Source organism: Mirounga leonina, unplaced genomic scaffold (genome assembly GCF_011800145.1).
Source record: "Mirounga leonina isolate KUSES-001 unplaced genomic scaffold, KU_Mleo_1.0 Mir_150, whole genome shotgun sequence".
Lineage (NCBI taxonomy): Eukaryota > Metazoa > Chordata > Mammalia > Carnivora > Phocidae > Mirounga > Mirounga leonina.
In genome coordinates this window covers 7648834-7673657 of record NW_023270374.1, presented here as the reverse complement: position 1 = coordinate 7673657, position 24824 = coordinate 7648834, and the positions used below count along the sequence as shown (strand labels likewise).

The 24824-nt window shown below is 50.6% G+C and overlaps 1 long non-coding RNA gene across 1 annotated transcript; it reads right to left on the bottom strand.

Moving 5' to 3' along the window:
* Positions 1–16261: 16261 nt before the first annotated feature.
* On the bottom strand, positions 16262–22234 carry LOC118011211. The gene is made up of 3 exons (XR_004679425.1): positions 22088–22234; positions 18226–18940; positions 16262–16385 (listed from the first exon to the last, which is right to left on the bottom strand). It is a non-coding gene; the product is annotated as an uncharacterized LOC118011211 (long non-coding RNA).
* Between the last annotated feature and the right edge of the window lie 2590 nt (positions 22235–24824).

Below are 24824 nucleotides of genomic sequence, written 5' to 3'. Positions count from 1 at the left end.
TTCTGACACAGGCAGGCTCTGGATGCTAGTTCTTCCTGCCTGCTCTGACCACCCCGGTCATGGTCACGATCACAGGCAAAGGGCCGGGCATGAATGCGACATATTGATAGCCTTTTCAACACCTAAAGAAGACATGAGTTGAGGAGAAGCCATCAGATGTTTTCTTTCTGGGCTCCAGCCCTGCGACCTGAGTGTATACCTTTGCACCTACCTATTCTCCAGCCTCAGCCCCAGGCCAGGGGCGGACCCAAAGACTGCCCAGGTTCAGGATTTCCTTTGCTCTAGATCTTCACAGTCCAATCTGGTAGCCACATGTGACTACATGTAGCTATTTAAATTAATTAGGTTTAAATGAAATTTAAAATTCAGTTCATCAGTTGCACTAACCATGTATCAAGTGCGCAGTAGTCACATGTGGCTGTTAGAGTGGACAGTGCAGGTTCAGAACCTTGCCATCCCCCCAGACGGTTCTATCAGACAGCACTGCTCTAGAGGCTCCGTGGGACTCCAGAGGACAGCCCTGGACAATGAGGAATTCTGGTGGCCATTTATAAAAGCATCCTCTCATTTCTGCAGTAACACCTTTCCTCCTTAAAGACAAAAATCTACTTAAATACCATCTAGGTCTAGTATCCGGTATATATGGGGTATGTACCTATGAGAAAGCTGGGCTCTGCAGGCATCAAACCCTGAGGCTGAAAGAGGCTTCTGCTCACTGGTTATCTGCTCTTAAAAAAATAGCCAATAAAGAGGGTACTTCTTATTTTTTAAAACAGAACTATTTTAAGGAAGTCTGGCTTCAAAACAGCTTGATGCTATTCACAGGATGGAAAGAGAAAGGATGGCCTTCAGCAGTGAGGACCCCCGGAGCCCCAGGACAACTTTGGTGGGTTCGAGACAGACTCAGGACACCCCAGATCCTCCTTGGATCTCTGCAGTCCCAGGGACACACCATGGCTCACCTGGCTGGCAGGATGACCTGTCTTGGCAGGATGGATCCAGCCCTGCTTCCCCAACCTTCTCTAGAGGATCTTTGGGAATCTCGACTTCTACGTGGCCCTGGCTTCCTCCCTCATGAAACAGTTTAAACAACCGATCCTGACCTCAGATAGGTTTTGTTCCTCCCTCGGGGATGTGCACACGTTGCTGGCATCCTCAGGCCTTGCCACGGCTCAGACCTCCAGCTAGCCCCAGCTGCTAGCAGAACCCAATTCACACACGCAGGCAGAACCATCCAGAAGTGCACCAGCAGCGTTCAACAGTGTACGATGGTACAGAGACTCCCACTCCCTTGTCCCTTAGGGAGACACTCCAAGGCCCTGTCCCAGAGGCCCGAGCATGCCCAGTGAAACCCACCCCCATTGTTCCTCCCTCCTCTTCCTGTGTCCTTCTCCATATCCCCACCAGTATTTCCCAGGATCACCTCCCAAATAAACTATGTACCCTCAAAATATCTGTTTCAGCGTCTGCTCCTAGGGGAAGCCAACCTAAAATAAAGACTAAATAAATCCCCAAGTGGTTCAAAAGCAGCACAAGAAAGTTCTAGAATCAAGTGAGAAATATGTGCTTGAGATGGGGAGGGGACATCTTTCAAAATCCCCAGAGGAATCTGAGCAATTTCTCAGTGAAGGAGCCCATCCGCTTCTCTGTGGGGTCTGGAACCAATCATCCAGGGGTCCCTGTGGCTTAAGGGGATCCCTGAGATTCAAATATATACTTCTGGGCGCTCAGACTGAAAAACAGGTGCCATGGAACCTGCCCATGCTTCAACCGAATAACAATCTGGGGGTTGAAGGGAGTGAGAAAGGGGCACATCATTTAAACACTCTGGAAGATCATTTTCAACACCCTCATCCACGATGGGCCCAGATCCCTGGCAGAGACCCAGCCCACTGGAGTCTTGGTCTCATCAGTCACTCGAGACCTCAGTGAACACCCAGAGCTCACTGGAAACCAGAAGGGGTGGGTGCCAGATGAAAACTGTGTGGGCCTGGGGGTGCAGTGGTGTCACAGGAAGGGAGAAAGGCCATGTCCTGCCTCTCGTCCCCATGCAGGAAGGGCCAGCAGGCCTCCTTGCCACAGAGAGACACCCCTTGCTGCCTTCTCCCCCTGCCCGGCAGGATGACACCCTCCCCGGGCTCAGTCAGAGCCCCCACCTCCCCATTTCCTGCACCCCACAGCACACCAGGCTGGTGACTCGAAAAAAGGCCACCACCAGCGGCCGGCACATCCACAGCGCCGAGAGCAACCACCCTCTGACAGAAAAGTAAGAACCTAAAAATGCCCTCGTTGGCATTTATATCTGATCCATCCTTGAATCAGCAAACCAGGGGTTTCCTTTTACAGCAGAACCAAACAGATTCCCGGTGGACGTTTCCAGATGGCCTACACCGCTCATTCCAGTGGGACCTGCAAGAAACAGCCGGGTTAACGGCCCGGCAGCTCACTGCCTGGCTGACTGTGCTGTCTTGGTTTTTCACATGTAATTTTAAACTAATTTAGGCTTAGAAAAGTTGCAAAAGTAGTACAGAGGGTCCTCTTATATCTGTCATTCCACTTCCCGTCATGTTAACGTCTTATATAATCACAGCACAATTTTCAAGAACAGAAAATTAGCATCGGTGAATTTAACATTCATTAACTATTTCACCAATTTTGCCCACACTGTCCTTTCTCTGTTGCAGAATTTTATCCATGATCCCACACTGCATTTAGTGGGTATTTCTTCTTAGTCTCCTCCGTTCTGCGATGGTTCCTTAGTCTTTCCTTGTCTCCTGATCTGGACAGGTTTGAAGAGTACTGGTCAGTGATTTTGTAGAAAGTCCTTCAATCTGGGTTTATTCCATGTTTTCTCCTATCAGAGTGAAGTTTGCATTTTTGGCAAGAATTCCATTAAAATTATGTTGTGTCCTGTGCATATCAAAGGGTTCGTGATATCAGTATGTCTTATTGCTGGTGATGTTAACCTTGATCACTTGGCTAACTTGGTGTCTTCCAGGTTTCTCCGCTATAAGTGGAATTCTAGAATACATACTCTTGGGTGTCTGGTTCTATTCCCCCTCTCTATCAAGTTTTTGGGATTCATCTGTATTATTGCATGTATTATTTGTTCTATTTCATTGCTATAGAGTGTTCCATTGTATGAATATACCACCACCTCTCTCTACCTCTAGGAGAGGTGGGAAATACCAGGTGTCTCCTTCTTTATTGCCTGCAGCAATATTTGTGCTGGGAGCAGAGTACAACACACAGCCAGTGTTGAGTTGTACAGCGCGCAACCTGTGCAGTTGGACATGGCAATCTATGATCCAAGGAACCACAATTCAGCATGTCAGATTTCTTTACTCCAAGGTATTCTATTGTAATCTCATTTGGGAAACTCAGGGTGAAATCCATACTGTAGCATGGCAGTATGGTTAGTGGGTATGCCCATAAGCTTTGAAATCTTACTCCAAGTTCAAATCTTGTTCTTGCCACTCATGGGCTAGGTAACCTGGAGCAAGTTACTTCCTTACTGTGACTATTCCATCAGTAAAATGGTGTGATGATGGTAGTACCTATCGCATAAGGCTATGCCAAAAATTAAATGCGATTTGATTACAAGAAAGCCTGTAGCATGGTGTCCGGCATATAATAAGCACATATATCGTTATATTGTTATTATTAAACAAATATTGTTATTATTGAAACATCATTGTAGATTTTTATTATTCACTCATTATTTTTAATATTACAACACTGCTCATTTGCTTTGCAGCCTACATCTTTGAGGGCAGGGTTTGAGGGAGAATGTATCCCCAGGAGCTTCCAGCAAACAGAATTCCTATGCCTTTTTGTCCCTGAAAGGTCCTGGGGTCATCAACATATAACAATACTCACATGACGGGTGTGAGAGAATTATTTTAAGGAAATGGCTCACATGATTGTAGAGGCTGACGAGACCTAAATCTGCAGGATAGGCCAGCAAGCTGGAGACTCAGGGAAGAGTGGATGTTGTAGCTGGAATCCAAAGGTAGACTGAAGTGCAGAATTCCCTCTTCCTCAGGAGAGACAGTATTTTTCTCTTAAGACCTTCAACTGATTGGATGAGGCCCACCCACATAGTAGAGGGCAGTTTGTTTTACCCAAAGTCTACTGATTTATTTTTTTAAAGATTTATTTATTTATTTGAGAGAGAGAGAGAGAGAATGAGCAGGGGGAGAGGCAGAGGGAGAAGCAGACTCCTCGTTGAGCAGGGAGCCAGATGTGGGACTCAATCCCAGGACCCCGGGGTCATGATCTGAGCCAAAGGCAGACGCTTAACAGACTGAGCCACCCAGGTGCCCTAAACTCTACCGATTTAAATGTTAATGTCATCTTAAAAATAACAGCAACATCTAGACTAGTGTTTGACCAAATATCTGGGTTGCATGGCCTTACCCAGTTGATACATAAAATTAACCACCATAGTGGGCTATAGTTTGAGGCCGCTGTTGACATATAGGTTTCAAGAAGTCAAAATCCCCACAACAGCCAGTGCAGTGACATAAGTGAGGGACTGAACAGGTGGGGCTCACCTCCTGATCTTGAGGAGTGGTGGGGACTGTGGCTAACTGGCAAGCCCACGTCTCACTGAAACAGGTGGCCCATGCTTGGCCCCAATCCACTGTCACACAGGAACACAGTGCAGCAGGAATGCAGAGACACACCAATTTTTTCAAGAAATATTGAAATGTGGGGTGCCTGGGTGGCTCAGTCGTTAAGCGTCTACCTTCGGCTCAGGTCATGATCTCAGGGTCCTGGGATCGAACCCCGCATCGGGCTCCCCGTTCCGTGGGAAGCCTGCTTCTCCTTCTCCCCCTCCCCCTGCTTGTGTTCCCTCTCTCACTGTGTCTCTCTGTCAAATAAATAAATAAAATCTTAAAAAAATATATTGAAATGTGGATTTCTATGTGAAATGTTCTATTCCTTTAATGCAGGCAACTAATTAGATTGTTAAAAAATATATGCAGACCAAACAAATCCAAGAATAAGAGGTGCCCCCTGGCAACCCATTCGAAATCTTTGACTCACGGGATCTTACTGAATCTGTCAGCTCCCTTGTTTTCGTTATTCATGAAGCTTCCAATAATAAAAGTTGTAGCTTTGTAGAGGAGGCAGTAAGTTCTTTCAAAGCAGGATTGTCTCTGAAAATCCAGAGCACTGCTTCTCATGGGTTAGCATGGATCCAGAATCACCTGGAGGGCTTATGAAACTACAGAAGCTGAGCCCACCTCTAGTTTTTGACCCAGGCAATGTGGGATGGAACCTCGGAATTTGCATTTCTAACAAGTTCCCAGGTGATGCTGATGCTGCTGGTCCATTTGAGAACCATTGGTCTGGAGGGAAAAAGCCAACATGGGTATGTGGAAAGTGGGTTGGCATCGCCACAGGGCAGGTAGATTCTGCAGTGGCTGGTCATCTGAGTCACCGGGTCACACCAGTCCTGGGCAATTGCTGTGGGGTCATCCCCGTTGTTGGTCCTGTCTGCCTCCCCTCCTGGCACCCTGCTCCTCACAGCTCTGTAAAGAAGCACGAATGATGAATGGCGGTCTGTGTGGTGAAGGCATCTCCTGTAAGAAGCTGCACCCATGAACCTGCCCCTGCACCCAGGGGCCTGGGAATGAGACTTCTGCTTCGTCTCTGACGGTTGCACAACAATGTGAATGTGCTTGAAGCTGCTTAAAAACGCGTAAGGGGCGCCTGGCTGGCGCAGTCGGTGGAGCATGTGATTCTTGATCTCGGGGTCATGAGTTCAAGCCCCACATTGGGCGTGGAGTTTATCCATTTTAAAAAAATGGATAAAAGGGTTTGGTTTATAGAAACCCTCTTTCGTGGGCCGAATGGTGGTCTCCAGAAAGATGTTCACATACTAACCTCTGGAATCTGTGAAGATGATGTTATTTAGAAAAGAAGGTCTTTGCAGCTGTAATTAAGTTAAGGATATCAGGATGAGATCATCCTGGATTTTCCAGGTGGGCCCTAAATCCAGCGACGAGTGTCTCACAAGAGCCACACAGAGGAGAGACGCAGAAATGAGATGAGGCCAGAGGAACACAAAGGCAGAGAACAGATGGATGCAGCCCCAGACCAAGGAACGCCTGAAGCCACCAGAAGCTGGAAGAGGCCCGGAAGGATTCTCCCCTGGAGCCTTCGGAGAGGGCACAGCCTTGCCAACACCTTGATTTTGAACTCCTGGCCTCCGGAACTGTGATAAAATGAATCTCCCTTGTAATCCGCCCAGTTTGCGGTACTTTGTTACAGCATCCCTGGGTAACAAACACGCCTCCAGAAATGTCAGCGGGAAACGGAAGGACGAGGCAGGTGACTTGAAGGTGACCGTACTATAGGAAAAGCTTTGACCTATGTCTGCACTTGTCGAACCCAAGCCAGTGCCCCCAACATCAGCGACGCAGTCACCCCTTACCCCAGCCTCCTCCACCCCAGCTATGATAAGCCCTCACCCCAGCCTCCTCCAAGTCACTCGACTCGACTTTCCTGTGGCTCATGGAAACCAGCTGGGAGCACAAGGCCTACCTCTGAGAAGCTGCCACGTGGCCTCTCAGACCCCCAGGAGGCCCAGGCGGGAATTCCCCAGGGCCAGATTCCCTGGGTGGGCTCTGTAGCCCCCATAGGAAAAGGAGCAGCAAACCACAGAATTCCTGCACAGCCACAGTGGGGGGGGGAAGGTCTAGCTCTGTCAGTCCCTCCAACCCAAATGGAAGCCAAGTGCTATCTGCAAGGGACACCCCAGCTTCCCTGCAGGGAGCCGGGCTTGCCCCGGGGTGGCTTTTCCCCAGATGCCTGGCCCTGCCTTTGCTGGTTTGCGTCAAACAGAGGCTTCTCTCCAAGGCTGAGAAACAGAAAGGAGATTCTCCCCAGCTGCTCTTTGAGACTGCCAACAGCCAGTCTCCCCCACCCTCCAATCTAGGCTCTGCCCTCCCTGGCGCACAGATTAGGGTCTCTACAGCTCAGCTGATGTGGAATTGGTGTTCCCCATGCTTATTCAGGCCTTGCTACCACCCCCCCAAATTAGGAGGGGCCCCAGCCCCCGTGTCAGATTGAGTCACCGTGACCAGATAATCAGGAAGAACAAACTCAAAACCTCTTGAGAATGTCCCCCGCCCCTGCTCTCCGGGGAGGAGGCTGAGTCAGCAAACACGTGTGCAAGCAGCAGGCTCCTCCCCAAACCTCCCTGGAAGAGAAGATGCTCTGGCAACTCCACTCCATGGATTCCTTCTCTCCCAGACACGGTTTACCTCATGTGCTCAGAATTTCCTATTAAGACAGGGGGGATAAAAAAACAAAACCCGATCTCGAGTCCATCTCGGGGGAACATCGTCTCTGGCCAGAGAGAGGCAGCAGTCTGTGAGGAGCGCAAGGCTCACGGCCACGTGGCTCTCCCAGAGGCCTGGGAAACGTGGCAGCTCCCAATTCACACCCTCTCCCCGAAAAACTGCTTTTGAAATGAATTTCCCACCTCCAGAGCTTCTGTCTCTCTTTGCTTCTTTCTTTAAATCCATAACCAAGTATCTTTTGAAGTTTTCCTTTGGCCGAGAGACACATGCTTCCCTGACCCGCGCCCAGCAACGCCCGCCCCGCCGGCCTGGGCCTCAGCCCGCGCTATCTGCAGCCCCCTGGCCCTGGGCAGTGAGGACCCCCCCCCAACAAAGGGTGGAGCGGGAGCCAAGGCTGGCGGTGTGGGGTGTGGTCCTTGTGTGGGACAAGGCCAGGAGGGGGCTGACAGACAGGTGGGGCTCAACCTCAGCCTCTGGTGAAAGGTCAGGACAGAACCCTGAAGGCACGGTCTTGCCCTCTGAAAAGGTCCTGCCACCTGCCCCTCAAGCAATTGAATTTCCTAAAACCAGCATCCTGGCAATCGGCCCAGCGCCGCGGCCACTGGCGTTTGGTCCAAGCTGGGAATGAATTTAAGAGGGCCCGGTGTTATTAGCGGCACCCCTAAAAGCACCAACATTTTGCTTCTCCTCTGAGCGCGTCCCTCCCCCCACCTCCACTCTTCTGGGGCCCATAGCGCGGAGGGAGGCCACATGGCAGTCCTGGCTTCAGCCAGCCCTGGGCTCCGGCCTGGGCTCAGGCCCCATCAGCTCTGCCGCTCACACTTGCAGGCCTGAGTCCCGGGGCCAGACGAAGGCCCACATCCCATGTCTTGGAATATTTAAATGCTATAAATCAAGCAAATGAGCTGTTCAGTAAAATAGGCTCCATGCTCCCACCTTGACTCCCTACTTCCATAAGACCTGGGAGACAGGCTCTGAAATCAGAATTCTAGAGCTCCACAGAGTTCCGTGCCCGAAGGTGGCAGGGTAGGGAAAGCTGACCCAGGCCGAGATCCGGCCCCCTGCCTGGCCCCAGAGACTCCCTCTGGGACTGGGAAGGCCTCTTGCGCACTTACATAGTCACCCCGCCCAGAGTCTAAGTCCCACCCACACTTCCACAAAGAGCTGCCCCTTGGCCACCCCAGCACCTACATGCTCTGGTGGCAGGTTGCCTTTCGGGGACAACCCAGGGGAGAGAACCTCATGAACCCTAGGAGGAGGCCTCCTGCCATTTGGGCAGGAAATCCAGGGTCTCAGTTCCATGGGGTTTGGTCCAGAAAGGTCTCACCAGCTCTGAGTAGACCCGTCACACAGCCCCCAGATTCCTCACCTTTGGGAGGGGGTGCAGCCAGGGAAGCGCCCGAGCAGGGGTCTCTAAAGTACAGGGCCTCCCAGTAAGCAGCATCCAGTAAGAATGCTCGAGACCTAGTGTCCTTCACAGACCCTCTGAGGCCTCAAGTCTCTGTTGGTCACCTGTCTCCACAGGGACACAGGGAAGCCAGGACAGGCAATGCCAAGAGTGTGTTCTGACCCTGAGATGCCTGGGGCTGTCAGGTCAGAGGTTCATCCCTTGGCCCTGTAGTGCTCAGTCAATCCCTGTGTCCTCCTGGATGAGGGTGCGGCACAGAGCCACTAAAAGATACATGGGCCCCTTGGGGCGCCTGGGTGGCTCAGTCGGTTAAGTGCCTGCCTTCGGCTCAGGTCATGATCCCAGGGTCCTGGGATCAAGTCCCGCATCGTGCTCCCTGCTCAGTGGGGAGCTGCTTCTCCCTCTCCTTCTGCTCCTCCTGTTTGTGCTCTCTCACTCTCTCTCAATCTCTCTCAAATAAATAAATAAAATCTAAAAAAAAAATTTTTTTTCAAATAAATTAATTAAAAATATATAGATGGGCCCCCGGCAGACACATCACCCTCTGTAGCCTGTTGAGTGCTTTTAGATGCTTTAACCTGTTTAATCATCACACACATCCTGGTTGAGAGTCACTATGTATAGCCCCATTTTACAGGTGGAGAAGCAGAGGCCCAGAGAGGCGAGAGACTTCAAGGGCGATATGCCGTACAGCAAGTGCCCATTCCTGCCCACCGCTTTTGCCTTGAAATGTCCAGCTGATGTGAGGGACACAAAACCTGCCCTCGTCAAATAATCAGAAGGAAGTAAAGAGAAGCTCCTTCTGTGCTCTCCTACTCAACCGCCACGATGACCCCGGGTGTGACGAAGCCCTTCGAGAGCCCTGTCGGGACACCTGTGTGGATAGCACAAAAGCAGCCCTTCCCATTGACCCAGATGAAATCACGTCCATTCGTATGTAACCAGAATATAACTGGGCCACCTGGAGGCCAGTCTGAACATGGAGGGGAATTCAAAGAAAACACAGCCCTCTCTCAAAGCCTTGACTTTTACCCCCCACTAAGGTCTTCTGAAGAGGCAAACACCAGAGGAGAGGAAGGAGGGGGCGGGACCATATTCCAAACCCACTACGAACTTTCTTTTTTTTTTTTCTTTTTTTAAAGATTTATTTATTTATTTGAGAGAGTGAGAATGAGAGAGAGAACATGAGAGGGGGGAGGGTCAGAGGGAGAAGCAGGCTCCTCGCTGAGCAGGGAGCCCGATGCGGGACTCGATCCCGGGACTCCAGGATCATGACCTGAGCTGAAGGCAGTTGCTTAACCAACTGAGCCACCCAGGCGCCCCCCCCACTACGAACTTTCTAAAAACCCCTTTACCCTCTCTCTCCAAGTCCCACACCCCAGGCAGGTGCTCACCCAGCCTTCCTCCACTCACCATCAAGGTCTGCTTCTCCTCCCTGCTCCCGTCCTACACACACTCTCCAAGAGATTTTCCTTCTCAGAGTAGCTCCAACTCCCTGGTCTGTAGCATCTTCTGGTTACCTCCCCACCCACGACCTCAATTAACAGAACAAAGGGCCAGGTTAGGGAGGCCCTGCTGAGTCTGTGAAAAAAGGCTGGGAATAAAAATGGGTTTGTCCCTGTCACTTACTTTACCAGGGACTATGGAAAATACAGTCCTTAGTTAGCTGCAGCAGAGGCTACCTGGATATTGTCTCAGCTCCGTCATTCATTAAGGGTGAGACCTGGGTAGGTCACTTACCTTTTGGACCTTGACATAAAGGTGGAAACGGGGTAAAGCAGCTCCTCCTTGAGGGCTGACAGATGCCGTGAACTTTGAGCCTGCTAGGTCTGGAGAGGAAGAGTGACAGGCAGGCTCCTAGTCCTGAGAAAAGGCACAGCCTGAATCTCATCAGAAGGAAACAGGCAGATCCAACCTGGAGAACAATTCCTCAAACAATCGGTCTGTGGTCCTCAAAAATGCCAATGTCATAGTGGACAGAGACAGGAAGCTAGAGAGATATGACAAGGGAATGCAGTGTGTGATCTGGGATCTATCCGTGGGGGGGGGGGGGCCGACAGGGGTCTCTATAAAGGACGTTAGAGGGACAACCAGGGCGTATGTGCACGGATCCAGCATTCGGTAATAGCTTTGAGTCAATGTTGTATCTCTTGAATTTGATCAAGTGTATGGAGGGAGTGGAAGAAGATGGCTTGTGTGGGGGACATTCACACCGAAGGAGTCAGGAGCACAGCGATGGGAGGTCTCTAACTCCTTTGAACATTTCAGAAGCTAATAATAATAACAGTATATATGCACGTGTGTGTATGATGAATATTACACATACGGAGAGAAAGAGAGCAGAGTACAAAATGTTAGCAATTGGGAAACCTGGGTGATTTTTGGTCCTGTTTTTATAAGTTTTCTGTGAACGTATTTCAAAACAAAAAGTTTTAAGAAAAACACAGTGGGACACAAAAGCGCGGAGGTTACGAATTTTAAGCTCTCCAAAGAGGCTTGCTATTCCCCTCATTCATTCAGCAGTGACTGCGCCCGCTCTACCTGCCAGACTGCTAGGAGGTGGGATGCAGGGAACAAAGGACCCAGGCCAGAAGGCGGGGCCAGAGCCAGGTGTGCTCCCCCACCCCTGGACACTGGAGCTCTCATGGGCCTAGAGGGGGCTGGGGCCTCCTGCCCATGGGCCCTTCCTGGGAATTGCCCTCACCACGAGATTACACCCCATCCCACATTGAACATCTGGTCATCTGGGGATGTGATTACACACCTGGCCCTTTGCCTGGATTCAGGATAACTCTAAAGGCTGTCCTACTTCAGGCCTCTGCCAGGGGCAGCACGAACCCTCCCACCCTGAGACAACATCGAAGTTCAGCTTCTCCCTTTGCCCAGAGCTCTCTTCCAAAACCTCCTCACACAACCCCCGTCTCCCAGTTTGTGTCCAGGGAACCTGATCAGTAATAGAGGCCCAATAAGAAATAAATGCCATGGTCAAATCAGGATCATTCAGGTGGGCGATGAAAGGGACTATTTACCAAGGGGGGGGCATGTTGTCACTCGTGACCTGAGGCTAGGAGCAACTGAGCTGTTATCACCCCTGTGCCTAAGTCCCAAGGGGCAGGGTGGTTCCCAGAATGGAAGAGAAGGGTTATTGGAAGAAGGCCACCCTGAACGAAGCTGGTCCTTCAAGTAGTCCAAGATGGCCCTGCCAGAAGGGATCCATAGGAATAAACTCCTTTCTTCATGCTCCTCCTCTCCCCTGACTCCTGCCGGTGCTCCCTACTGCTGACCCCTGCCCAGAGCCACCTGCATAAGCGCTGGTGATGCACATGGTGTGTGGGTCAGCCCCCGGGGCACAAGGGGCAACAATGGTGAGGTGGGTTTGGGCAGCAGATGGTAGACACCTTGTGTGGGGTCCAACACTCTACCCCTTCCAGAATCATGGAAGTTCTGAACTTCCCCGGGAAATGGAACGTATTTTGCACCTAATTTTGAGGACCTCATGGATGCTCCCCCAGGGAGGCACTGTGCCCCGGGTTAAACTACACAGTGCTGCAAAGTGGTCATAGTAGAGCCCGGGGCTATGGGAGGGAGAACAAAGGATACAGCACGGGAAGGGTGCCCATCTCCTCGTCTTACAAAGTTGGGAATCGAGAGAGTCCCAAAGCTGGAAATCAGCAACTGCTGTTCAATAGGAGCTGTTCGCAGAAGAACCAGAAGTAGTAACAGAGTTGAACATTGGAGGGAGTGAGGTAAACCCTTACCTTAGCCATCATAGAGTGAGTAGCTGGTGTCTAAAGATGGTAACTGAGGAGTGGAAGTGTAAGTTTGTGATTTGGAGAGATCTCCACACTGGAATTCTCCAGACTGGAGAAAAACCATCAATGGGAACTGCTGAAAGATGTCGTCTCTGGGAATGGGGACTGGGGGTGAGTAGGGGCAAGTACGATGGGTAAGATGCAATTGCTTTCACTGTAGGCTTTTCTGATATATCTGAGTTGTTGCCAGTATGTTATGGCCAGGTACTATTACTCTGATAAATATAAATACTTTATAATATTTTTAAAAAACAACCACCTTACTTTATCGGGATCTGCTCTTCCCTCCATGCCTACGAGGCCCCAGAAGTGGGTCAGCCCATGTGACTTGCACTAGCCTGGCCCCCTACCACCTGCAGAGCAGAAATGGCCTTGCATCAGCCACCTATTTTTGTGTCACAAAAAAACCCAAAACTTGGTGACTCAAAAACAACAAAGATGTATTTCTCATAATTCTGTGAGTTCACCAGGTGGGTTTTCTACATGGCGTTGTGTCAGCTGGGACTTGGGAATGGCTGAAGGGACAGATGGTCTCCCTTATGTGGCTCGGTGGGACTGGTGGCCAGCAGCTCTATCACTCTCCGCATGGACCTCTCCACTTGGCTCCTTGAGCTTCCCCATGGAAGGTCAGTTAGGCTCCAAGAAGCAGTGACTCAAGAGACAAGGGCAGAAGCTGCACATCTCTGCAGCCTCAAGACTTACATAGCATCACTTGCCCTGCCTTCCCTTCCTCTAAACAGCTCCAAGTCCAGCCCAGATTCAAGGGTAGGGAATTAGATCCTGTCAAAGAACTGTGGTCCCCCCAATGGGCAGAAACAAAAAAGCTTCATGGTAAAGGCTGAAGACCCCCATTGGACCGCTGCCCGCATTGCCCCAACAGGGCACCAACCACACCTTGACCGTCTGCTGGTGACCTCCTCCCTGCCCCTGGGCTTCTACACAAGTCCCAGCTCTCTTGGGCTTGTCCTTTCAGTCCTGTGTGCGGGACAACCCATGGGGCCGGACTGATGTGGTCACTGTAGTTCATGGTTCCTATTGCTATCTTGGCCTTCAGATTTCATCCTCCCAGAAGGCACACACTGAGTTAGTTAAAATGCTCTGTACAACTTAGTCAAAGTCACTTTGCTCCCCCCCGGAGGGTTGTAGTCAACAAAAGCAATCAGTGTTTAAATGATGTATCTATGAATATATAATTATATATCCATACTTACAAGGCTGCTGCCTTGTACAAGTCCAGGGAGGCCCCATTCATACTGTAGGCTGTGTTAATGGTGTCCCCTGAAATTATATGATATGCAGCTCAAACGCCTGAACGTGGCCTCCCCAGATATGGATGCTCAGCGATGGTGTATCTTTCACTGGACCTTTCCAATGCATACTCCTTTGAGGTCAGTGGCTGCCAAGACGCTGTGCATTATAATCACCTGGGTAGGCCACACCACCCAACCGATGAGCTCTGAATCACTTTGGGGTGGGACCCAGGCATCAGTATTCCTAAAGAGCCCTACGTGAGTCCAATGAACAGCCGAGGTTTAGAACCTCAAGGAATGTGTACTGAAGCTTTGAAAAGGTTTTCCTCTTTATTTTTATAAAAGGACATAATAATTGGAATTCATTGAAGAAAAAAATTTGAAAATCGCAGAGAAGACTAAAAAACAAAACAAAACAAGCCCCTCTCATTGCACTGTTACCCTGGTTGAGATTTCTCTTTTTTCTATGAATGTATTTCATACAGGTCATTAAAGGGTCTGAGCTGCCATCCTGCTTCTCTCTTCAAAGGACAAGTGGGGAAGGAGAGGGGCGTCCTGTTTGTGAGCTTTACTGTTTCCTCTGGCCTCAGGCCCAAGTGTGAAACCTCTTTGCAGAGATTTTTCAGCTCCTCCTTTCCTCTTTCCTCGCCCAAGCGAACCTGCAGAACCCAGGGGTCAAAGGTCACACCTGGTGCCTTCTGCCAGACTTTGGAGGGAGGCTTTTATTAACCTTGCTGGGCCTTCTGTGAGAGGCTGGCCCACATTGTGTCTGACGGCTCCCAGCAGGGTAGAGGTAGGGCCCTGCAAGGTCCCTGAGCCTTCACAGATCCAGTCAATAATCCTCCAGAACACCCAGCCTCACCAAGGCCCGGGCCCTCTGTCAGCCCCAGGACCTCAGGTCTCCCTCCCTGCTCGCTGGGTCCTTGATTAGGCCCAGTCTGGCTCCTGGGAACTTGCTTGCTTATCCCAGGAACTCCTACCCTCAGGACTGGTAGAGTGGGAGCCAGTTACCTACTGGCCTCATTGCTGACCACTGTCCACCATTGGGATATTTGACTTCTTTAGCTTGTCCCTGGGTTGGACCAGCCCTGGAAGTCCTTCCACTCTCGCCCCAAGCCTGGTTCCAATGCATCCTGCCTGATGTGAAAGATTCACAGGTGCATCCACACTCCACAAATATTTACTGAAAGCTTCTTATGTGTGAGGCACTGAGCCTGGTGCCCAAATTAGAACTGGTTCCTCCCTTCTGGAGCAAGGAAAGGGAACAGGGTGTCCCGAGGAGGCCTTACCAGGAGATGTACTACTACCCAGGATTTAGGGATGGCTTTTTGGAGGAAGGGGTTGGTGGACCAGACATGCAGGGTGACGGGAAGCTAGTTAGGTGAAGAGGAGCAGGCATGTTCTAGAGAGGGGGACTAGCATGTGGCAGACAGGAGGGGTGGAGGGAAGGCCATTGTGGCAGGGCCCCTCCAGGTGAGAGTGGAGTAAGCTGGGCTGAGAGGGGCACGGTCCAGAGCACCAGATCCTGTGGCCATATAAGATCCTGATGGCCTTCCAGGGACCTTCCAAGGTTTCTATGCAAGCCAGTAACACAATCAGACAGACAGACAGACACACACACCCATTGAACCACCCAGTTCAAGGTGTGGGAGCCACCACGAGCCATCTCCCTTATGTTATCTCTGAAAGAGACACAGAAATCTGGAACACGGTTTGCCTCCCAGAAAGGGAAATGGGTGTCTGGAGACAGGGGAAAGAGGGACACTCTTCAGTATGTATGCTTTCATACCTTCTGGGTTTTATTCACATCAGTACATCAGCTATTCAAAAAGAGAATAAAAATTAATCCCACCCCTCTCCCCCTGCCCCAAACCTGAATCTCTTCATGAGGAGCAATCAGTCAAATCCACATTGGGAGGCATTCTGCCAAAGGCATGAATAAATATCAGTGTCACAAATGACAAGGCAGGCTGGAAGAAGGTTGCAGATCAGAGACTGAGGAGACCCAACAGAAGGTGATGGTCCTTGGTTAGGTCCACGATCAAAGCAAGAAAGGACATAATCAGGATAGCTGGAAAAACTCGAAGACAGATCATAGAGAGAGCCCGGATTTGTATCTATGTTAAATTCATTGGGTGTGATAATGGTTTTGTTCTTATGAAGGAGAATGTTCACCATCTTAGTGGACATATGCAGAAATATCCGGGTAAAATATCAGGATGCCTGTAACTGTATTCTCAAATATTTCAGAAAAAAAAAAAAAAGAAGGGAGGAAGGAAAGAAATATTGATACTTGTTTTGGACCAATGTATATGTTTCTAGAAAGAGATTAGATAAAGCAAATGTGGCAAAATGTTAACTTGTTGGTGAATCTCATAGCTATTACTCTTGCAGGTTTCTATGGTTTAAAATTTTTCTAATGAAAAGTTGGGAAAATTAAGGTTAACATAAAATTAAAAATACGTTTGGGGCGTTCTGGTGGCTCAGTTGGGTAAGCATCCGGCTCTTGGTGTTGGCTCAGGTCATGATCTCAGGGTCGTGAGATCCACACTTGCTGTGAAGCCTGCATGAGATTCTGTCTCTCTCCCTTCCCCCTTCTCTAAAATAGATAAATAAAAATAGGTTTAAACGATTGCTTATTTAAAAACAACAACAACAACAACAACAGGAGCGCCTGGTGGCTCAGTCAGTTAAGCATCTGCCTTCAGCTCAGGGTCCTGGGATTGAGCCCTATGTCAGGTTCCCTGCTCAGCGGGGAGTCTGCTTCTCCCACTCCCTCTGCTGCTCCCCCCTCCCCCCGGCTTGTGCTCTCTGGATCGTGCTCTCTCTCAAATAAACAAATAAAATCTTAAAAACAACAACACAGAATGTACGTTGTAGCTTTCATATTTCAATCAAAAGCGCATCCCTCCCCTTTGTGGTGGTGGCTAGCTGATCCCTCACCGCTCCTCCGGGTGACACCACCAGTTAAAACGCTCACCCTTTTGAACACTTACTTCTGATGCCACAAAATGAATGAAACTCCTCACCGTGAAGGGACTGAGGATGCTACCTACTGAAAGAATTCTCCACTCTTTTCAAGCTCATAAACCTTTCCAACAACATAATGTCCTGAACTTTTTCCCGTGCCAAGCCAAAGTCATTTTTCTTTGAATAAGCTCAGATTTAGAAAAAGAAAGCAATTATCCGGGTGGCCTTTAGAGAGTGAGTGTTGTCATGGGAATTCCCAGCACTGTAGTGCAGGAGGGCTTGGGGCACAGGAACCCCAGTGATGCCCTTCCCCTCACATGCAGGCAGTGGTCCATGTCACCAGTGAATCTAGAGCCTGGACTGCCCACTGTGTTGCCCATACTATAAAAACTGGAGGGAGTGATAAATAAAATTCATCACCACCCATCATTGTCCAGCAGTGAGTGGGCCCAGTTGGCATGGGTCTCTGGAAAGTTTGAATGGTACCAACGAGAACCCCGGGGAGTGGGGTCCTGGTTGTCGGGACAGGGTCTGCAGTGGGGAATCCCCAAATGTGCAATGTGGTGTGGAGAACTGGGGATGCCAAAGACAACGCTCTTGAGCTTGACCCCGCTCACTCAGGACTGCCCAGACCTCCCTTTATGCAGCTGGAGCATCTTTGAGGCCCGAGGCTTACAGCTTTCTAATGACAGCATCCTAAGTAGCTAAGAGTTCAGGCTCCGGAGTCAGAACTGGGTTCAAATCCTGCTATCCACAAGTAGCCTTAATCTCTCCAAGTCTCATTTTCTTCTTCCCTAAAAAGGGTAGTGTGAGAACCCACCGTGAAGTGTGATCTGATGATGAAATGAGATTAACCGTCTCAAACTCTCGGGATAGATGAACACCAAGTGGGAATCCCACAAGGGATAGTCCCTGGGGCTCCGGTCAGAGTAGATCAGGGTCAGGGACTAGGGCAGCAATCCGGAAGCATGGACAGATGGGACAAACCACATCCCCAGAGGGAGAGCAGCCTGGGGGACAGCAGGAAGGCACACACAGTGATGCAGTGGACAGGGACCGGGAAGGTGCGACTGAGCAGTGATGGACATCACGAAGCTCCGCTCCGAGGAGAGAAGCCTCATGAACCACAGGGCTTCTGCTTCCCTAAGTGGAATTTGCAAGTTTGGATCCTGAAGTGAACTATTCCAGAAAACAGAGCTGAGGCTCAGGCAGCGCCAGCAGCCCGCCTCCCCTCAGGCTCCCCACTAAATAGACGCCAAAGAAAGGAATTTCATAAGGAGGATAGATGGATCATTCAAAAGATCCCAGGTCATTGGGACGACGGACGTCCCTGCTGGGCTGGAAGCAAGCCTCCCCGCCAGGCCCGGCTGAGTCAAAGAATTCCGGGGCATAGACACCTCCTCCACCGTGCCCACCAAGTGATCTTCCACCAGACGTGTGGGCAGATTGTCTGCACTCTGGAAACTCACCGTTCCTTTGCCCCTGGGTTTTTTCCCTCTGGGTCTCAGTGAAGTGTTCCTCTTGGAAATTTTCAGCCCTTTCTTGGCAGAGTTAAGGAGAAAGAAATTTTTCCAGAACTCAGTCAAAGATGCTGGCGTAGCTGGGTTGGGAGGGGAGGGTGATCTCAATGAGAAGAGCCAGGGGGGCTTCAGTGGCTGGGGTGGTGGCAGGTGAGAGCCCGGGACCTGGGAGGGGCAGCTTTCGTCGTTGCTCATGTGCTAAGCATCTCATCATTTGTCAGATGTCCTTCCCCATCCCCCAGCTCCATGCAACATAAGCACTCAAAAGTCCCCTCGTGAAGCTGGGTGGTCAGGAATTGAGGACTCTGCCGACTCCCCTCCATTTCTCCCCAGCTGGTCCCCACCTCTGTCTACCTACATCAGAGAGAATGGGAGGAAGAACTCTCTGGAATCCACTCCACCACAGCTGTTGAGAGAAAACTCTGAGGCCGCTGAGCAAACACCCTCTGGGCCGCCGTCCCACCAGGCCTCCAAGAGGCTTCCTGCCTCTTGGGGTCTTCAGAGCCTGGGTCCAGTCTCGGTTCAGACACCCCACCTCCGACCTCGACACAGAATCTGCTGCCTCCACGCTATTTCCTCCGCTTGCACGTTGATTTCCTGCCAAACCATTTCCCTCCTGGCTTCAAATTTTGTTGGGAAAGAAATGAAATCAGCACTTGGAGACCTGGAAGGGGAAAAAACAGCTGCTTTTAACCAAATGGGACGGGGGAGGGGAAGCAGAGCCGCTGCATCTGGGCAGAAGAGCAAGAGTCTGGCTTAGCGCGAGGGGCAAACTCAAATGCCCAGCGGGCCCAGCGGGCACCACGAGGGAGCCTTCACATGGCATCCGGGGCTGCATGCTTCAGACACAGACACATCCTGTGTCCGCATTAGTCATCCCCGTGTATTTTCCTCCACTTCAGAGCCGTGGGTACAAAAAATATTTCTCTTTCCTCTTAGCTCTCCAATAAGGAAAATTACAGTGCTTATGTTTGGGACACAAATAGAGAGTGGTGGGGACTGTGGCATCAAGGCCACCTGGTAAAATTGGTCATGTTGGGCAGACTCTGTGACATCCACCAATGGTGGCCATGTGGCGACGTGGGCCTCTGATAACACATCTGGCCTAGAGAGCTGGATTTCTGTGTAAAAAATCGCCTGAGATTTATATGTCGGCCACTAATTCAGAAGATGTAAGGCCCTGGAGAGTCAGCACCACGTGGGCTAAGCAGAATGAATCTGTGGGTGGAGCTTGAGACCTCTGGTTTATGGGTGGGCGTGGATATGTGGACCCCAGTCCACGGCAGCTGGCATGGGCAACATCGGCACTCCACCCAGCCCTCAGATCTCTCTCTTCCAGTTTATGCCCCTGACCCTTCCCATCTCTGCACTGCTTCCCCAAGTGGGTATACCTGGCGCTCCTCCTTGGAGGGCTTCCCTCAGCTGCTGGAGTCTCCTTGCCAGACAGTGAGCCAGAGGCACTTAGAATGTTACATTCTCCTCCCATGCCCGCCGACCGAGGTGAAGGAGTAATGGCAGCAGGAGTATGGGAGGCCAGCCCTCTTGTCCTAGGTCAAGATAACCCTGAGCAGGGGCGCCTGGATGGCTCAGTCGGTTAAGGCTTAACTCTTGATATTGGCTCAGGTCATGATCTCAGGGTCATGGTTTCGAGCCCCGAGTTTCGTAGGGCTCTGAGCTCAGTGGGGTGTCTGCTTCTCTCCTTCTCCCTCTGCGCCCCCTCAAATAAATTAATAAATCTTAAAAAAAAAAAAAGATAACCCTGAGCATCCCTTATATACTAGAGCACCCCGAAGGATCAGGCCGAAGCCACTCTGTAGGGCTTTGCCTGAGATTGTCCCTGGGTCAGCCTCCTTCCTACCCTGATCTGCTTCCTTCATTCCCATTCCAGTTTCTTAATAAATCACAGGCACCATGAGCCATTGTCCCAGGATCTAATTCTGGACAACACCCCCCAACCCCTTCCTTAGACACAGCCACAGACAATGGACACCCCTCCTGCAGTGCAGAAAGAATACCTTTGCCAGGGGCTGATACAACAGTTTGGGAGCCTCAGCGGGCAAGTCTGTAAGAAGATACTGTCGCATCTGAGAATTAACTTAGGATGTGGGGGCCCCTCCTACAGCCTCTCTGCTTTCCCAGCCCACCCCTTCTTTTGCTTATCACCCTTCCTTTAGACTTGTGGTTGATCCCAAACATCCCCCTCCCTCACCACAGGGCAACTATGCGGATATTGTGTGTCTGACCCTGCCCTAGGCCCAGAGTGGGACTTGACCAGTATTAGCCAGTTTGGGTAAATCCTTGTCCCCCTGCCTAGCGACCGGTACCAGGAACTCAGGCCACCAGTCACCTAGCAAAAGAAATTCCTATGGAAAGTTAGAGAGAGTGGTGCAGAGGTGATCCAGTTGTCTTGAAGCTAGAAATTCTGAAACACAGATATAATCTAGACATGTGCAGGAAAATGAAGGAAGCTGCTGAGAATAAAGCTGATCTACAGAAGAAGGCAGAGGAGCAAACTGAAGGGAAAGGAAGCCAGAACCCAAATGCGATTTCTGTTGCTTGCAACCAAAAGCCTTCTGGTACTTCCCAGGAGGGAAAGGTAACCAATTGAGGGGGTTTTATCAAGCCAGTTAGCGCCGTGGGCACCTGGGCAAGCAGGGATCGAGATGACCCACAGGAGAGGGTCACATCCCTTGGAGTTAGCCCGACCAAGGGGAAGGGAGCTGGGGTATCTACCCATCAGCTCTAGTCAGCCACTAAGAAGCACTACCCTGGTTCACTGTGTCTCCAGCTAGAATCATCGGGAGTTTTGTATTAAATAGTGATGCCTGGACCCCACCTCCAGAGATCCTGAGTTCAGGAACCTGGGCTCAGGCCAGAGCACTGGGACTGGTAAGATCTCTCCAGGAGATGCATGTGTGTGGTATCGTTTGAGAAGCCCTGGTCTAGCTGATGTCTCAGATCCCTTTGAGCCTACAAGTTTGGGGCCTCCCTGAACAGGTTCAGCTGAGGATGGAAACCCTGAGAAGGTCTTTAGTGCAGCTGGAGATAAATCACTTTTTGGCTGGGGTTGCAGCTGGTGGCGGCTTGAGAATGAGGTTTTGGGCCTTAACTCCACTGTTCATGCTCCCGTGACCATAACGAAGCCCGACCAGCAGACTTTCTTTTTAGAAAGAAAAAAAAAAAAAATGTCAGGCATATTTTCCGAGGTTTAATTTCCTTCCAATGTCCTGAAGAAACCTTCCTAAAAGTTTATACTGCCTCAACCCCAGTCTCTGGTAATAACATCAAAGACTTTGAAACTGATACCCAGTGTGACTTTGCTAAAGTAAATAAAACACGAGGGAGGAGGGAAATTAAAAAGAGCATGAGTCTAGGGGAAGCCAAACCTCTTCCAAGAGGGTGAAAGAGGGATGTTGGTTGGGGGCAGGGGAAGGGGGCAGAATTCTGAGTTTAAAATTCAGGAAAAGAAGGGAAATACATGAGGGTTTCTAGATTTAGCAAGTAAAAACCCAAAATGACTAGTTCAGTTTGAATTTCAGATGAACAATGAATAATTTTTTTACTGTCTAGTGTGTCCCATGCAATATTGGGGGCATACTTATATTAAATATTGCATGGGGGACATCCTTACACCAAAAATAGTATTCATGGCCTATGTGAAATTCAAATTGAAGAGGGCATCCTGGATTTTATCTGGTAACCCCAAAACACACACACAAATAGACCGGTCTCAACTGGCTAGAACACCCTTAACCAGATGTCTGAGTTAAATTGAGTATCTCTGTGCTTAACTAGATGTCTCTGGTCTTACCTGCATGTCCGGGCTGTGCAGGCGATTCTGGCCTTCCATCTGGAGCAGTGGAAGAATTTCCCCCTTTTTGGGGTGGAGTGAGAGATGTGGAAAGAGGGGGAAAGCGATGGAAAGAAAGTAGGGCGTCCATGGGGGGTGGAGCGTGAGACTCCCAGCATCCCTCAGCCTGCTCCCCCAGCCCCACCCCAGGTCTGCCCCGCACCACCCCATGCGGCTCAGGCCTGAGAAGAGCTCCAGTCCCTGGTGCAGGGTGAGAATTTGCCTTCCTTCCCTAAGCCAAGAAATCGGGGAGCTGGAGCGCCCCAGCCCCGCAGCGACGGGAAAGGGGACCCTAAGCCACCCCCCAGCCCCCACCCTCGAGGCCACCCCTTCCCCATCTCCCTGCCCCCCTGTGCCCTCCCCTCCCCCCCCCACCCTCAGTGCTGCCTCCATCCACCTTCCTGTCTCTCCAGCCCCTGCCCCCCACCCCCCCACCCCCCCGATCGGGAAGCCGGAGGCCGCGGAGTGGTCAGGCGGGGTGGGGTGCGGCGGCTCCCCTCCCCCAGGGGGACCCAGCTGCCAGGGGGCGGCGCGCAGGGAGCGGAGCGTGCAGCTGGAAGCTCCCGCGGCTCCGCCTGCACCGCGCCGGCCAAGGTCAGAGTCCGAGGCCAGCGGCAGGGCGGGCCGGGCGCGACGTTACAGCCACGTCAAGGTGTGGAGAGCCCCGCGGGGCTGCCAGGAACTGGGTGCGCTCCGGAGCGGCCGGCGTCGCCGGGATGGTGACTTGGTAGCGATCGAAGCGCCACATCCTCGCGCCCACTTTGAGCTCCCAGGAGCTGACCCAAAGGAAATAATCCAGACCAAGAAAGAGAGATGTGTCGGGATATATTCACAGCGGCATAGGGAAATGGTTCCAAAAAATCTTGGTACGTCAGCACAATGGAATTTTTTTATTATTTCTTCTGGCGTTCATCGAGTGCTCACTTGGCAACGAGCACCCTGACAGCTACTGGGTACGTAGAGGTGGGTGTAAGTGGGTCTCTTCCCCCCACCCCACTCTTCCTGGGGTTCGCAGGCAAAATGCTGGCACTTACAAGCACAGACTCCAGAACCAGGCAACAGTGGGTTTGAACACTGATCCGCCTCCTCATCTGTGATACCTCCTAGGGAAAGAGAGGATTCAATGAGGTAATGCCTATGAGGTGTGTGGCTGAGTGCCTGGCATGTAGTTAAAGCTCTCAACAGTTACCAGCTGTTGTTGTTGCTATTACTATTACTGTAGAAATGTGATAGGTGCCATAATAGAAGGATGTACAAACCATAATACAATCATGGAAGAGGTTGTGCTAAGTACTGCAATAAAAGGCCACCTAAGCTATTAGGAGTCCACAGAAGAGGGTGTGCTAAGTGCCACAAAAGAAGAATGTGCAAGTTCTGAGAGCGCAAAGAATGTTGTGTTTAATTCCACCTGGGGATGTTAGCAGAGGCCACCCAGGTGCTAGCTTAGCTGGGTCTTGAAGGTTGTGTAGAAGTTTGCTGGATGGACCAGAGATGAGAAGGCATTCCAGGTAGAAGCAAACATGTGGGCCAAGAAGGGAGGAGAGAAGGGACAGTGTGAATCCCAAGAATGACTTCTAGGTATCTTGTGGAGAATCAGTGGTGTCCAGGAGTGCTCTTTACTTCTGCACACCTGTCCTCAGTCACAAGCCAGCCCACCTGCTGTGACCATTTAAACCTGGCTCTGCATGCTCAAGACCCCACCAGGGGCACCCTCCATCCATGGTGAGGCCCACACGCTTTTGGTGGACTCTTGAACCCACTCAAGATGCTTTGAGGCCAACATCAAAAGGAAAGTTTCCAGGTCTTTATCCTTTTCTTCCTACCATGATTCTCAACCTCTTATAAATTTGCCCACCCCCTTTCCAGCAACCTTTGAGCTCTTTATATCCAAAGATGCTGGGAAGAATAGGGGTGAGCCATTGTTATGTCCATTGACTCAAATCCAAGTGGGAAAAATCCCAAGTTCTTGAAAGCAGAGACTGTGGTGATAATATTAATCATGCTAGTTAACAAACATGATAGCTTCGTCTCCCTCAAGCACTTTGCAAACACTATCTATACCAATTGCTATTCTTGTCCCCTGGTTTTAGATAATGTAGCTGAGTGGAAGTGATTTGCTTAGGGCCACCCAGCTAGTCAGAGTGAATCTGAGATTCAAACCCAGGGCAGTCTTACTCCAAAGCTCCTTCTCACACCATTGGGCCGTGCTATTTAAGAAGCTAAACATGGGGGCGCCTGAGTGGTGCAGTTAAACATCCGACTCTTGGCTCCGGCTCAAGTTGTGATCTCAGGGTCCTGAGATCGAGCCCACATGGGGCTCCACACTCAGCAGGGAATCTGCTTAAGACTCTCTCTCCCTCTCCCTTTGCCCCTCCCCCCAAAATATAAATAAATAAATCTTTACCAAAAAAAAAAAAGCTAAACATGGGGTGCTTGGGTGGCTCAATCAGTTGAGCGTCCAACTCTTGATTTTTGCTCAGGTCATGGTTTCAGGGTCGTGAGATGGAGCCCCCAAGTCAGGCTCCATGCTCAGCAGCGAGTCTGATTTCGGATTCTCTCTCTCCCTCTCCCTTTGCCCCTCCCCCCACACTCATGTGCTCTCTCCCTCTTGCTCGCTCTCTATATAAAATAAAGCTTAAGAAAAAACAAAACAAAAAAGAAGATAAACAAGCCTAGTGAGGATTTTGATCAAGAGTAC